The sequence below is a fragment of the Eleginops maclovinus genome, chromosome 13, assembly GCF_036324505.1.
Source record: "Eleginops maclovinus isolate JMC-PN-2008 ecotype Puerto Natales chromosome 13, JC_Emac_rtc_rv5, whole genome shotgun sequence".
Taxonomy (NCBI): domain Eukaryota; kingdom Metazoa; phylum Chordata; class Actinopteri; order Perciformes; family Eleginopidae; genus Eleginops; species Eleginops maclovinus.
The window spans coordinates 2,292,084-2,304,096 of NC_086361.1; positions in this window are offsets into that span (position 1 = coordinate 2,292,084).

Consider the following 12,013-nt stretch of genomic DNA (forward strand, 5'->3'; position numbering starts at 1 on the left):
AGCATTTGTTTTCAGGATGCATACCTGAGAGCAAATGGGCCAATGGGACATTTTTGGGAATAATGGGCCCTCAGAACAATAGGCAGTCTCATTCATCAAGATTAACTAGTGTGACCTCCAGCTTAATATACAAATAAAACTTAACTGGTGTGATTACATCTAATTATTCTTTCGCTTTTCAATAGCTTTAAAATGCTTAGGAAAAAATATATTATATATATATATTATAAATTGGACATAAGACAAAATGAAAATAGTGCAAAATGTGCACTATTGTGCAGATGAAGTATATACTTGTCAGAAAATAAATAAACACAATACTGAAAGTGACCAAGTGATGCAGGATTCTATGTCCATGTAAATAGAATAAAATATACAACAACGGAATGTAAGGTTAAATATTGCACATTGCATCTGAAACCTCAAAGTCTGCTTCTTGCTGGGAATGGTGTTAAAGTTGAATTACATTCTACAGTAACCTGTCTGCCCCTATAGCCTACATTTAGAATGAGTATGTTGTGTAAAAGTGACCTTATGCACAAATGTAATGAGAAAGGGATGAGATACTGGATGTGCCAGAATAGAATTTGATTTAAAAATGAAATATAAAAAGGTTGAAAAGTAAAAAACTATATATAATGACCAACCAACTGTTAATTGAATCATTACCTTCCATTTCACACAATAGGCAATTAAAATGATCCTTAAACTGAATTGTTTTTGGTATTTAAACAAAGAACTGATAGTCTTATTTCTTTGCAGTGTTTTCTAATATGCATTCCATCCACATCATCTAGGGCATAACTAACATGAGAAAAAACTCTCGGTATTACTCAATTCAGATCATAGGATCACAATCTACATCACTCATAATTATAACAAGGTTTAATGAGAACCTTTCTTAAAAGACGAGGTACAACCTTTGTGAAGGTAGGATGCTTAATAACTACTTACTATTAATAAGACTGATCCCGCAGCATCAGTTTGCCTACCAGGCCAACATCGGTGTAGAGGATGCCCTCATCTACATGCGCCACAGAGCCAACTCACACCTGGAGAAGCCACGCAGCTCACTAAGAATCCAGTTCTTCGACTTCTCCAGCGCCTTCAACGCCATCCAGTCACACCTGCTCGCTGAGAAGCTGTCACTGATGCAGGGGGATCACAGCTTGGTGGCCTGGATCACCGACTACCTCACCAGCAGACCTCAGTATGTCAGACTGCAGGGCAGCGTGTCTGATGTGCTGGTGAACAACACTGAAGCCCCCCAAGGAACTGCGCTGTCACCATTCCTGTTCACCCTCTACACCTCTGACTTCCGCTTCAACTCCGGCTCATGCCACCTACAGAAGTTCTCCGATGACTCCTCCACCGTCAGCTGCATCACAGATGATAACGAGGAGGAGTACAGGGCCCTGGTGGAGGGCTTCGTAGGCTAGTGTGACAACAACCACCTCCAGCTCAACATCAGCAAGACTAAGGAGCTGGTGGTGGACTTCAGGCAGAGCACGAAGAGGTCTCTAACCCCCGTCACCATCAGGGGGGAGGAGGTGGAGGTGGTGAACAGCTACAAGTTCCTGGGAGTGCGCCTCAACAATAAACTGGACTGGTCAGACAACACTGATGCTCTCTTCAGGAAGGGACAGAGCAAGCTGTTCTTCCTGAGGAGGCTCAGGTCCTTCGACGTGTGCATGAGGCTGCTGCAGACGTTCTACCGGTCTGTGGGGGCCAGTGTGCTCTTCTTTCCCGTGGTGTGCTGGGGGGGAACACCAACAAAAGGGATGCTGACAGGCTGAACAAGCTCGTGAGGAAGGCTAGCTCTGTTGTTGGAGTTAAACTGGACAATCTGGAGGAGGTGTCCGAGGGGAGTACCAGGAGGAAACTGGACAGTATCCTGGATAACCCCTCCCACCCCCTCCATGCAGAACTAGTGAAGATGAGGAGTACGTTCAGCCACAGACTAACCCACCTCGGCACAGCACTATGCGCCTGGGAAACTCCTTTATGCCTGTAGCCATCAAGCTGCACAACAAGGGGTTAACAATATAACTCACTGAACAATATCCCGGACTGAACGATATTCAGAACACTGCTGTTCGAGTCCTCACTAACACTAAGAGAGTGGATCACATCACTCCAGTTCTGAAGTCTTTATACTGAGAGAGTGGATCACATCACTCCAGTTCTGAAGTCTTTACACTGAGAGAGTGGATCACATCACTCCAGTTCTGAAGTCTTTACACTGAGAGAGTGGATCACATCACTCCAGTTCTGAGGTCTTTACACTGAGAGAGTGGATCACATCACTCCAGTCCTGAAGTCTTTACACTGAGAGAGTGGATCACATCACTCCAGTTCTGAAGTCTTTACACTGAGAGAGTGGATCACATCACTCCAGTCCTGAAGTCTTTACACTGAGAGAGTGGATCACATCAGTCCAGTTCTGAAGTCTTTACACTGAGAGAGTGGATCACATCACTCCAGTTCTGAAGTCTTTACACTGAGAGAGTGGATCACATCACTCCAGTTCTGAAGTCTTTACACTGAGAGAGTGGATCACATCACTCCAGTTCTGAAGTCTTTACACTGAGAGAGTGGATCACATCACTCCAGTTCTGAAGTCTTTACACTGAGAGAGTGGATCACATCACTCCAGTTCTGAAGTCTTTACACTGAGAGAGAGGATCACATACACTCCAGTTCTGAAGTCTTTACACTGAGAGAGTGGATCACATCAGTCCAGTTCTGAAGTCTTTACACTGGCTTCCTGTCCTGATATCAAAGTTCTGCTGCTGGTTTATAAAGCATTGAATGGTTTAGGCCCAAAATATATTTGTGATATCCTGCTACATTATGAACCATCCAGAACCCTCAGGTCTTCTGGGACGGGTCAACTTTCTGTCCCCAGACTTAGAACTAAACACGGAGAAGCAGCGTTCAGTTATTATGCTCCAAATATGTGGAACAAACTCCCAGAACCCTGCAGGTCCGCTGCAACTCTTATTACTTTTAAATCCAGACTGAAAACATTTCTTTTTGTCGCTGCTTTTGATTGAACTGTTCATCTGTCACGCTGCAGTGTGGCTTTTATTCATGTATTTTATACCTGTTGTGTTTATTTTATTATGTTTGCTTTTTAATGTCTATTTTTAAATGCCATTTTATAATGTGTTTCTGAAGCATTTTTTCTTAAAGTCTTTTATTTTTTGTAAAGCACTTTGAATTGCTGTGTGTTGACAGGTGCTTTATAAATAAACTCGCCTTGCCTTGCCTTACTGCACATTAAACCTGGACAGTTCGCACAAAGACTTTAACCGGCATTGGTGTCTGCACACACACATGTACAGTGGTATGCAAAAGTTTGGGCACCCCTTAGGAAAACCACTGCATCAGTTTGTCACTTGCTGAGCTTTTGAAGCAGCAACTTAATTTTAACATATGTTATACCTTATGGTAACAGAAACATCTCAGTAGTGAAATAACTTTTATTGGTCAAACAGAAACATGTTTATGTGCATTCAAACAAAAATAGGCATGTGCATAAATTTGGGCACCCCTAAGAAATAATTCCATTAATATTTAGTATTGCCTCCTTTTGCTGCAATAACGGCCTGTAGACGCCTCCTGTAGCCACAGACAAGTCCCTTAAGCCTGGCAGGTGGTATTTTGGCCCATTCTTCCACACAAAACGTCTCCAGTTCAGTCAGGTTTCTTGGCCTCCGTGCATGGACAGCCTTCTTCAAATAAATCCATACATTTTCAATGATGTTAAGGTCTGGGGACTGGGATGGCCATTCCAGAACATTGTACCTGTGCTCCTGCATGAATTCCTTGGTGGATTTTGATCGGTGCTTAGGATCATTGTCCTGCTGAAAAATCCAACCCCGGCGTAGCTTCAACTTTGTGACTGACTCTAGAACATTCTTGTCAAGAATCTCCTGGTACTGTAAGGAATTCATGTGGCCCTCAACTTTAACAAGTTTTCCAGTACCTGTGCTAGCCACACAGCCCCATAACATGATAGATCCTCCACCAAATTTTACAGTGGGCAACAAGTTCTTTACATTGAATGCAGTGTGTTTTTTTCGCCATGCATACCTGTTCATGTTATGACCAAATAACTCAATCTTGGTCTCATCTGACCACAGTATTTTGTTCCAAAATGCTTCTGGCTTGTCCAGATGTGCTTTTGCATACCTCATGCGACTCTTCTTGTGATTAACACTCAGGAAAGGCTTTTTGCACATCACCCTTCCAATGAGCTCTTCCTGGTGCAAAGTACGCTGGATTGTGGAACGGTGAACAACTACACCATCAGCAGCCAGATGTTGTTGTAGTTCTCTGGAGGTGGTCTGTGGCTTCTCTGTGACCATTTTCACCATCCTTCGCCTGTGCCTTTCCCCTATTTTTGTCGGCCTACCACATCTTTCCTTCACACGGACTGTTCCTGTGGCCTTCCATTTCACAACTACGTTTCTGACTGTGGAGACAGACAGTTTAAACCTGTCAGATAATTTTTTGTACCCTTCTCCTAATTTATAATGTTGGATTATCTTAGCTTTCAGGTCAGTGGAGAGTTGTTTTGAGGTCCCCATCTTGCCACTCCCTAAGAAAGAACCTAGGCCAGGCACAGCCAGCTATTACCTATGTTAAATAGCCTTTTTCATGATTGGTTCCACCTGTCTTTGTAATTGAAGGTCTAATGAGCTAATCAAAGCAATTTTGTGCAGCAACCTGTCAGCTATAAATCCGTACAGGTGTTGAAATGAATGCTATTTATAAGGGTGCCCAAACTTTTGCACATCCCATTTTTTGCATTTTATTTTATTATAATAAAACTATGTAATGCTACCCTAAGAATTTTGGTCTGGAAAACACTAAAACGTCTACATCTTTGTAGGAAAACAAATGTTGTTGCTGTGATCTTCTATTATAAAGGAAAAGCAAATTGTCATGAAATCTCAGAGGGGTGCCCAAACTTTTGCATACCACTGTAAATGCATTTAACACTCTGGACTCCAAAATGTTTATATGTTCATTTCATTATTTTTCTGTTTTAACAGTTACTTACCTGTATATCCGTTTAATTGTATTATCCTTGTGTGAATCCTGTTTTTCATTCTCACTCTGCTGCTGCTTAAACTCCTGAATTTCCCCACAGGGATTAATAAAGGTACATCTTATCTTGTTACTTACGGATTGAACATAGTTAATACAAATGTAATTCTGAGCATTGACAGACGATGCTTCAGAGCACAATACAGCTGCTGCTGTTGTTGTTAGGCCATGACAAGGTGGATAGAGCAAAACAGAGAAGAGGAAGAGGCAAATATGCAGGCTGGCGAAGCGTGTAAGGAATGTACCAGACAAATGTGAAGAGAGGAGGAGGGTATTATTGTGTCCAGGAGATATTTTTATCCCCCCTACTCACCTCATTACAGACCAGGTGTTTCGTAACCCCAGCAGGTGACCCAGGGGCCATTATGCAACAAAGGCTGGGAAAACATTGAGTTTTTCTGGGTGGCTGAAGTTATTTCTTGAGGTGTGGTGTCATGTAATCGAAAGCTCACTTTTCATCATGTTCTTTAACATCTGACTCAAGTTTACCTTCCCAGCAGTGGATCAGCTCACTTGGGACACACCTTTGGAAGCCCACGTTTTCATTATTTTATCATTATATACAAAACACCTTGTGCCAGAAACCAGACGTATGACGGTACAAAAGAAAACAGAACTGAAGGTGACTGGAGGGGGTTTACTGCCAAACTGTCCTATGTTACAGACTAGACGATAATAAATACGAGGATATAATATTGGATCAAAGTGTCTAAACCAGATGGCAGATGGAGGAGTTTACATCACCTCAGCACAACTTAAATCCCCCTGTGCCAACTTTTGCACTTTCCTTAAACATTTTTTCACTGAATCCAGGTTTCAGCCTGAACAAGTGAATGATGTTGACATAAATTTACAGCAGAAGTTCAAAGAGTTGGTCCAGAGAAAAGAGAAGAGGCCTAATGAATGAGATGTTTGACAGTGGGAGTAAAACATCCTGGGGGTCAGGTTTTCAGGTCACATTGATCTGTTTCGATTTGTGGATTTATTTTTGTATGAGAAAAGTTAAAACAATCACAGCTCTGCTCACTTCAACGGATCACACAAAAAACCCAGTGAATAAAGAAGTTTAATGCTCAAATAGCCATGAAACATTACTTTATACTTAATACTATGCCAAGTGAATCTCCGCTCCATGAATGGAGCAAGGTTACTTAGCTAGTTAGCTTAGCTTGCGATCCAATCTGGTGGAGAAAAACTGGATTGCTGAAAGTTGCATCTTAATAGCAGTTGAGTTTTTGTTGTGCTGATGTTAAAGTGTTGCAGGATGGAGCTCACTACATTATTTATCTTGCAGAGTAAGGTTACCTTCTTGCTAACTGCTAGATGAACCCAAATTGCAAAGTCTAGCCTAGTGTGACGAGGTGCTGCAGTAGACATGTTGATCATGTCCAATGTATAACCTTAACCTGTTGTTGATGTGAATGTTTGCTTGTTCTCATGCCCACAACTCAAATTGTTGCACAGATACATCACAGATAGAATTCTCGATCAGCAGTTTGTGCCTCCATGGTTACTGTGAGAATAATCAATATATCAAATGTTATGTGCTTGATTATGTAATTTTCCAGGCCGAAGAAGTGTTATGAAATATGTTATAAAGGTTGTTATTTGGTTACGCCAATCTTTGAGAGCGACTGAAGATCTGATCAAATCATCTGAAGATCTGATTAAATCAACAATGCGCTAAAAAAAGATGTACTTTTATTAATCCCTGTGGGGAAGTTCGAGAATTCTGCATTTGACCCATCCTAGCGTTAGGAGCAGTGGGCTGCCATATGTACGGCGCCCGGGGAGCAGTGTAGGGAACGGTGCCTTGCTCATGGACACCACGGTAGCACTTGGTCTTGAACTGGTTACCTTCCAGTTCCCAGGCCAAGCCCCTAAGAGGTGCGGACACACCTATGCGCCGCCAACCAATGGGGGAAGATTATACCTCAAAGCGAGAGGGTAGAAAAGCTGTTGTAATTGAGAGATCGAGACTTCTTCCTGTGAATCTAAAGACAGAGGAACTACTTTAATGTGGACTGTGGATCAGTGAGATAGGGGAAGTCCTTGGAAGAGTAACTTTGTTAACTTATCATATATTCATATCATTGTATAAATAAACGCTGTTAACTTGACAAGAAGCTTCCTGGGCTCCTTTTTGGCTACTTCTCCTTCAGATTAAGAATACTCAACATTACCCTTATGGCCCCTGATTAGATTTGTTCTAAATCCTGACCTCTGACCATACACATTTTCAGACCAAGCTGTTTGCACAGTTGGTAAAAGCACTCAAAACCTCCTATGTGGTCCTTCCTGCTACCGTAGGTGTCTCCTCAACTCGCCATGATGACACACACTCAGACTGACATTCAGACTCAAAAGCTGAGTACAATACCAGCGCTCCTGTCGCGGCAGTTAATAAACATTTTGCAGCTGGATGGTGGCACAAGGTGTGAAATAAATCATTGGAAACATTCCGTTGGGAATTATTTCTATGGTCATATTTGGAAATTCTTCTGGGACATGAATGACTCGGCACAGCCTAAATATATGTTCAGTGAAGTTATGCTATTATAACTATTTAGCTTGAAGGGATCATTTTTTATTTAGAAAAGGATTTCTAATGTCTCAAAACTAATTGATTAAGAACTGATCTTCATCCTTGTCCCAGGGAAAGCAATAAATATTATGTCTGTCTTCCTGCCGACCAGCAGGAAACCCACAGTCAAGGACCTGCCTTCATTTTTTGATATTTCAGCAGGAAAGTACTAATGTAATCTGTTTGTCTGGCCCAATCACAGTTCAGGCCGGCACTCCACCCTCCTGGGTCCTTGGCTAATCTAGCTCTAATAACACTGGTCAGCGCATTAACAGGTGAGATCATGGCAGCAGGAAATATGAGTCAGCTGAGATAAAGGGGTGAAGTAAGGTCATGACCTGGTCTCTGTCTGCTGCTTAGCAGGAGGTTCAGGAAGTGGATGATAAGCCTATCGGCCCTCACACAGTGTCTGGGAAATGAGAGCAGGGCAGGATTAGAAAGTGTGTGGGAATTTATGTTGATTTCTGTCAGAAGAACAAGAAGATCGTTCGGATCTTTAAACACTGCAGCTCAGGGTTTGTATGTGGACAACCCGGGTCTCCAGATTAGAATGTTGATGGTGAAACATAAATCTGAATATTTTTGTTTCTTAGAAGCTTAAAATCCTTCTGAAACTATTACGTTAACTGCATCATGACAAGGATGCTGGAACTAAATTATATATTTTTCAGATAAAGAGGCTAAACTTCTTAAAATGTTTTATCTATAAATGACAAGTGTAGATAATATTGTTATAACTTTTTCATAGTTTTTCATAATGAAGGGATACCTATACTTATTTTTTTTAAGAGGCCCTGTTATGCTGTCTTGGTTTTTCCCTTTCCTGTAGTGTATTCTATCGGGTTTTGTGTATGTAAATGGTCAGCAAAGGCTAAAATCCCTGTGTTCTGTAAACTACTGACACCATTTGTCTGTGTTGGAATACAACAAACACTGGAATGGCTGCCATACATGTATTAAGAGAGATTAGAGATTAAGATTTAAGAAACATTTGGAGTGGTCTCTTAACTTTTTCTGGAGCTGGATATGCTGTCAGACCTCAATCACTAATAATATCTAATATATTAACATTGATGAATGTGTGCAAACAGTTGAAACAGTAAGAGCCGAATTGAAAACCAAATATGTGAAAAATACACAGAGGCGGTGTCATTATTTGTTTAACATGTTCTCGTTGACTTCCTGTAGGGGGAATACCCACAACCATAATAATAGTTGTTGTCCTTGTCTGAAAAGCTGAAGTGGACTTGGTCATAATCTACTACAACTGCCACAAAATATTTAATCTACTCAACATTTGTTTACATGCCTAAAGTCAAGATGATTGACTCACCTGGAGAAATGTTTGTGTAACAGACGACCTATAATAAGTTATGTGAGTTGAGTCCTTGAGGGGAGTGTCGGTGCTTCGGGTGGACTGAGTCATCCGGCTTTAGCTGCAGCCGATGGCATCAAGCTGAGCTCCGATTCCAGTCAAACACCTCCATCGACATCAGTTATTGTACAATAACACAGGATGTAATTAACTCTGCATATCATGCTGTGACTATCGAGCTGTGGAGTCAGGTGGTTTGTTGAGAGCATATGAATACCAAAGGGCCCGGGGTTAAAGAATCGCTGATCACCAGGGAAAGTTATACAACAAAATACTCAATGTCTTCCAAATGAAGGAGTATTCTTTTGCTTTAGTGCAGACTTCAGACCCAAAAAATGTCTTCCCTGGGAGATAATACCTGGAGATGGAAAAAACTGCTGCACCAAGACCAAACATCACAATAAACAATGAATAAAAACACACATGCAAACGTTAGCCTGAATTAAACCACCAGCCAATCCTTCACAAAACCACTGACTTTGTTAAGAACTAAAGAAATTTGAAGACATAAAGCTCACAACATACACATCTTACTAAAAAAATGCCATGCAAACAAAGAGAGAATCCCGGATAATGCCTAGGATTTCACTCAAGGTAGTGGGTCCTACCATGTTCCGAGCTAAACGGAGGCAGACTTGAGGGAAGAGAGCCCACACAATGGCGATGATGATGATGATGATGATGATGATGATGATGATGATGATGATGATGATGGAAAGCATACAGCTGGCGAATGATGTATGGAAAATTGTGGTTGTTGAGCAGGATCCAACAGAGAGTTTCGGCAAGTGAATGGAATATCTTCAGAGCTGAAATTGGGCCCAACGGATGCTCAGCTGTTCCTTGGCTAACAGTATGTCTTCTCTGTCAGGGGCTCAAGGGCTGACATATAGAAGAAGAAGTCTTAACCGATATCAACATATAGAGAAAGCAGGTTCTTGAATTCCTGGGTATTTAAGGGGATACCCGGAATATGCTTAAATTCTAGAGGTAACTCCGTCTTTACATTGCCTTTCTCTCCACAGAGTCAGTATACAATGCCCAGTTCAGGCCTTTGGTGATTTGGACACCACGTTCGTGTTTTTGTTTTTATAGTACCCAAATACCTCCTTAATCTAGTTGAAATAGGTTGCAGTTAATCCTGACCTCTGCAGGTCAGTTCATCTACTTCCTTCAGGTATGCCTTTTTATTGTTATACCTGATCTGGCCAATAACAGCTGTCACGAGCAAACTTTATGACGTTGGAGTACATGTGATGTTTGCACAGGGTAAAGTACATTATGTAAAACACAATATAAGACAGGACTCTTTTACCCTGCATTTTGTTTAGTATGGTTTCTACTTCACAGCTTTGAAGTGTCCAGGCTGGTAATCATTCTCTGTTCTACTGTTTCAACCGCTTATTATCATGATCATATACTGCCAGCTATGTGTGTGTGCATGTGCCAGTATTTTGGCTTAACTATTATTAAAGAAAGAGCCATATCTGTTGATGAAGTACACACTGAAATGTAGAGCTTGGTAAATGATGGTGCTTTACACAGGTCAAACATTATGTCAGTCTGATGGGAGCAGCTCTGTGCCAGCTTGATGTAACTCATTCAGCGGCATCATGTCACCAGTCTGTAATCAGAACACAGGTGTTATGTAATGTGGCATGAGAGACAAATAACATTTAATGATGTGTTTACTGCAGAAGGGCAGCAGTCTGCCAGTAAACACAACAAGGACTGCTTACACCTCATTTTACGATTTTCTATAATTGCCTTATTATGTATGCCAATGGACAAAAAAATAAAACTTGGGAAATATGACTGTTAAGATTGCCAAAAGAATCCAAACAAAAAGATACAGCTACTAGATTGAAGGTGATATCCACGACACAAAAGAAAAGACCACTGGCACCGCCACCAGACACGTTGCTACTTGACACCTTGAAAAAAAACCTGAAACGTTGACATTAATCCAATTTATTATGTGAGAAGATTTCTTTTTAAACAAAATATGATTGCTTTCAACTAACCTCATACAGTTATGGGAAATCTGTTGACATAACACATTTAATTAACGTTAACTTTGAAGGTCTCCTATTATGCTCTTTTATGGCATATTGTAGGTGTCAAATATGTATATAAAAAAACATGTGTCTGACGTGTTTTGCTCAAAATACCAAACAGATCATGCATTTTAGCATGTCCGCTATCCCTCTGTTTCAGCCCTGTTTTCAGAAGTGCTGATTCTGTGATTCTTTAAATTTGAGCTGAGCTACTGCTGGCCACGCCCCTTTGGAGCGTCATGATCTCTCTGTCTGAAGAGAGAGGTTTCTGACGGAGAAACTCAGCTAAACGCTGCAGTGATTGAACGCCATATTATGTTCCAAACCACATCCAGCATTATTTCTGAAACACTTCTCAGTGTTCACCACTAGAACAGAGACATTATATGTATTATATACAACAACTCTAATCCCTCCTGCAGACATCCTGCTGAACACACAGAGGTGCTGAGGAGGGGATTCAGCTCGCCACTGTAGCTATTGTGGACGATAGGTTGAGACGTGTCACGTGGACGGGACGTTGCCAGAAGTTCAATGTAAAGCCAGCCCACATTTCCAATTTAACGTCATATCGGCAGCAAACCCCGTTTTTAGAGATGTGGGTAAGGAGGAAAAGAGAGAGGTTTGTATTTTCAGACACTGTGAGTCTCCTTACACACCGGGGACACATATTGATGTATAAAAGACAGCAAAAAGTGCATTTTGCATAATAGGGGACCTTTAGCACATTTTCAGTGTAAACTAGATCTTTTATCTGAATGAAACCATCCTAGCAAAATAAAGGATGAATTAATAAGGGTTGGCTAAGTCATGTTGGCAAATAGTTAGCTTACGAACGTTATCTAGTTGTCCTGAAAAGTTGACTTTAATTGTGTAACG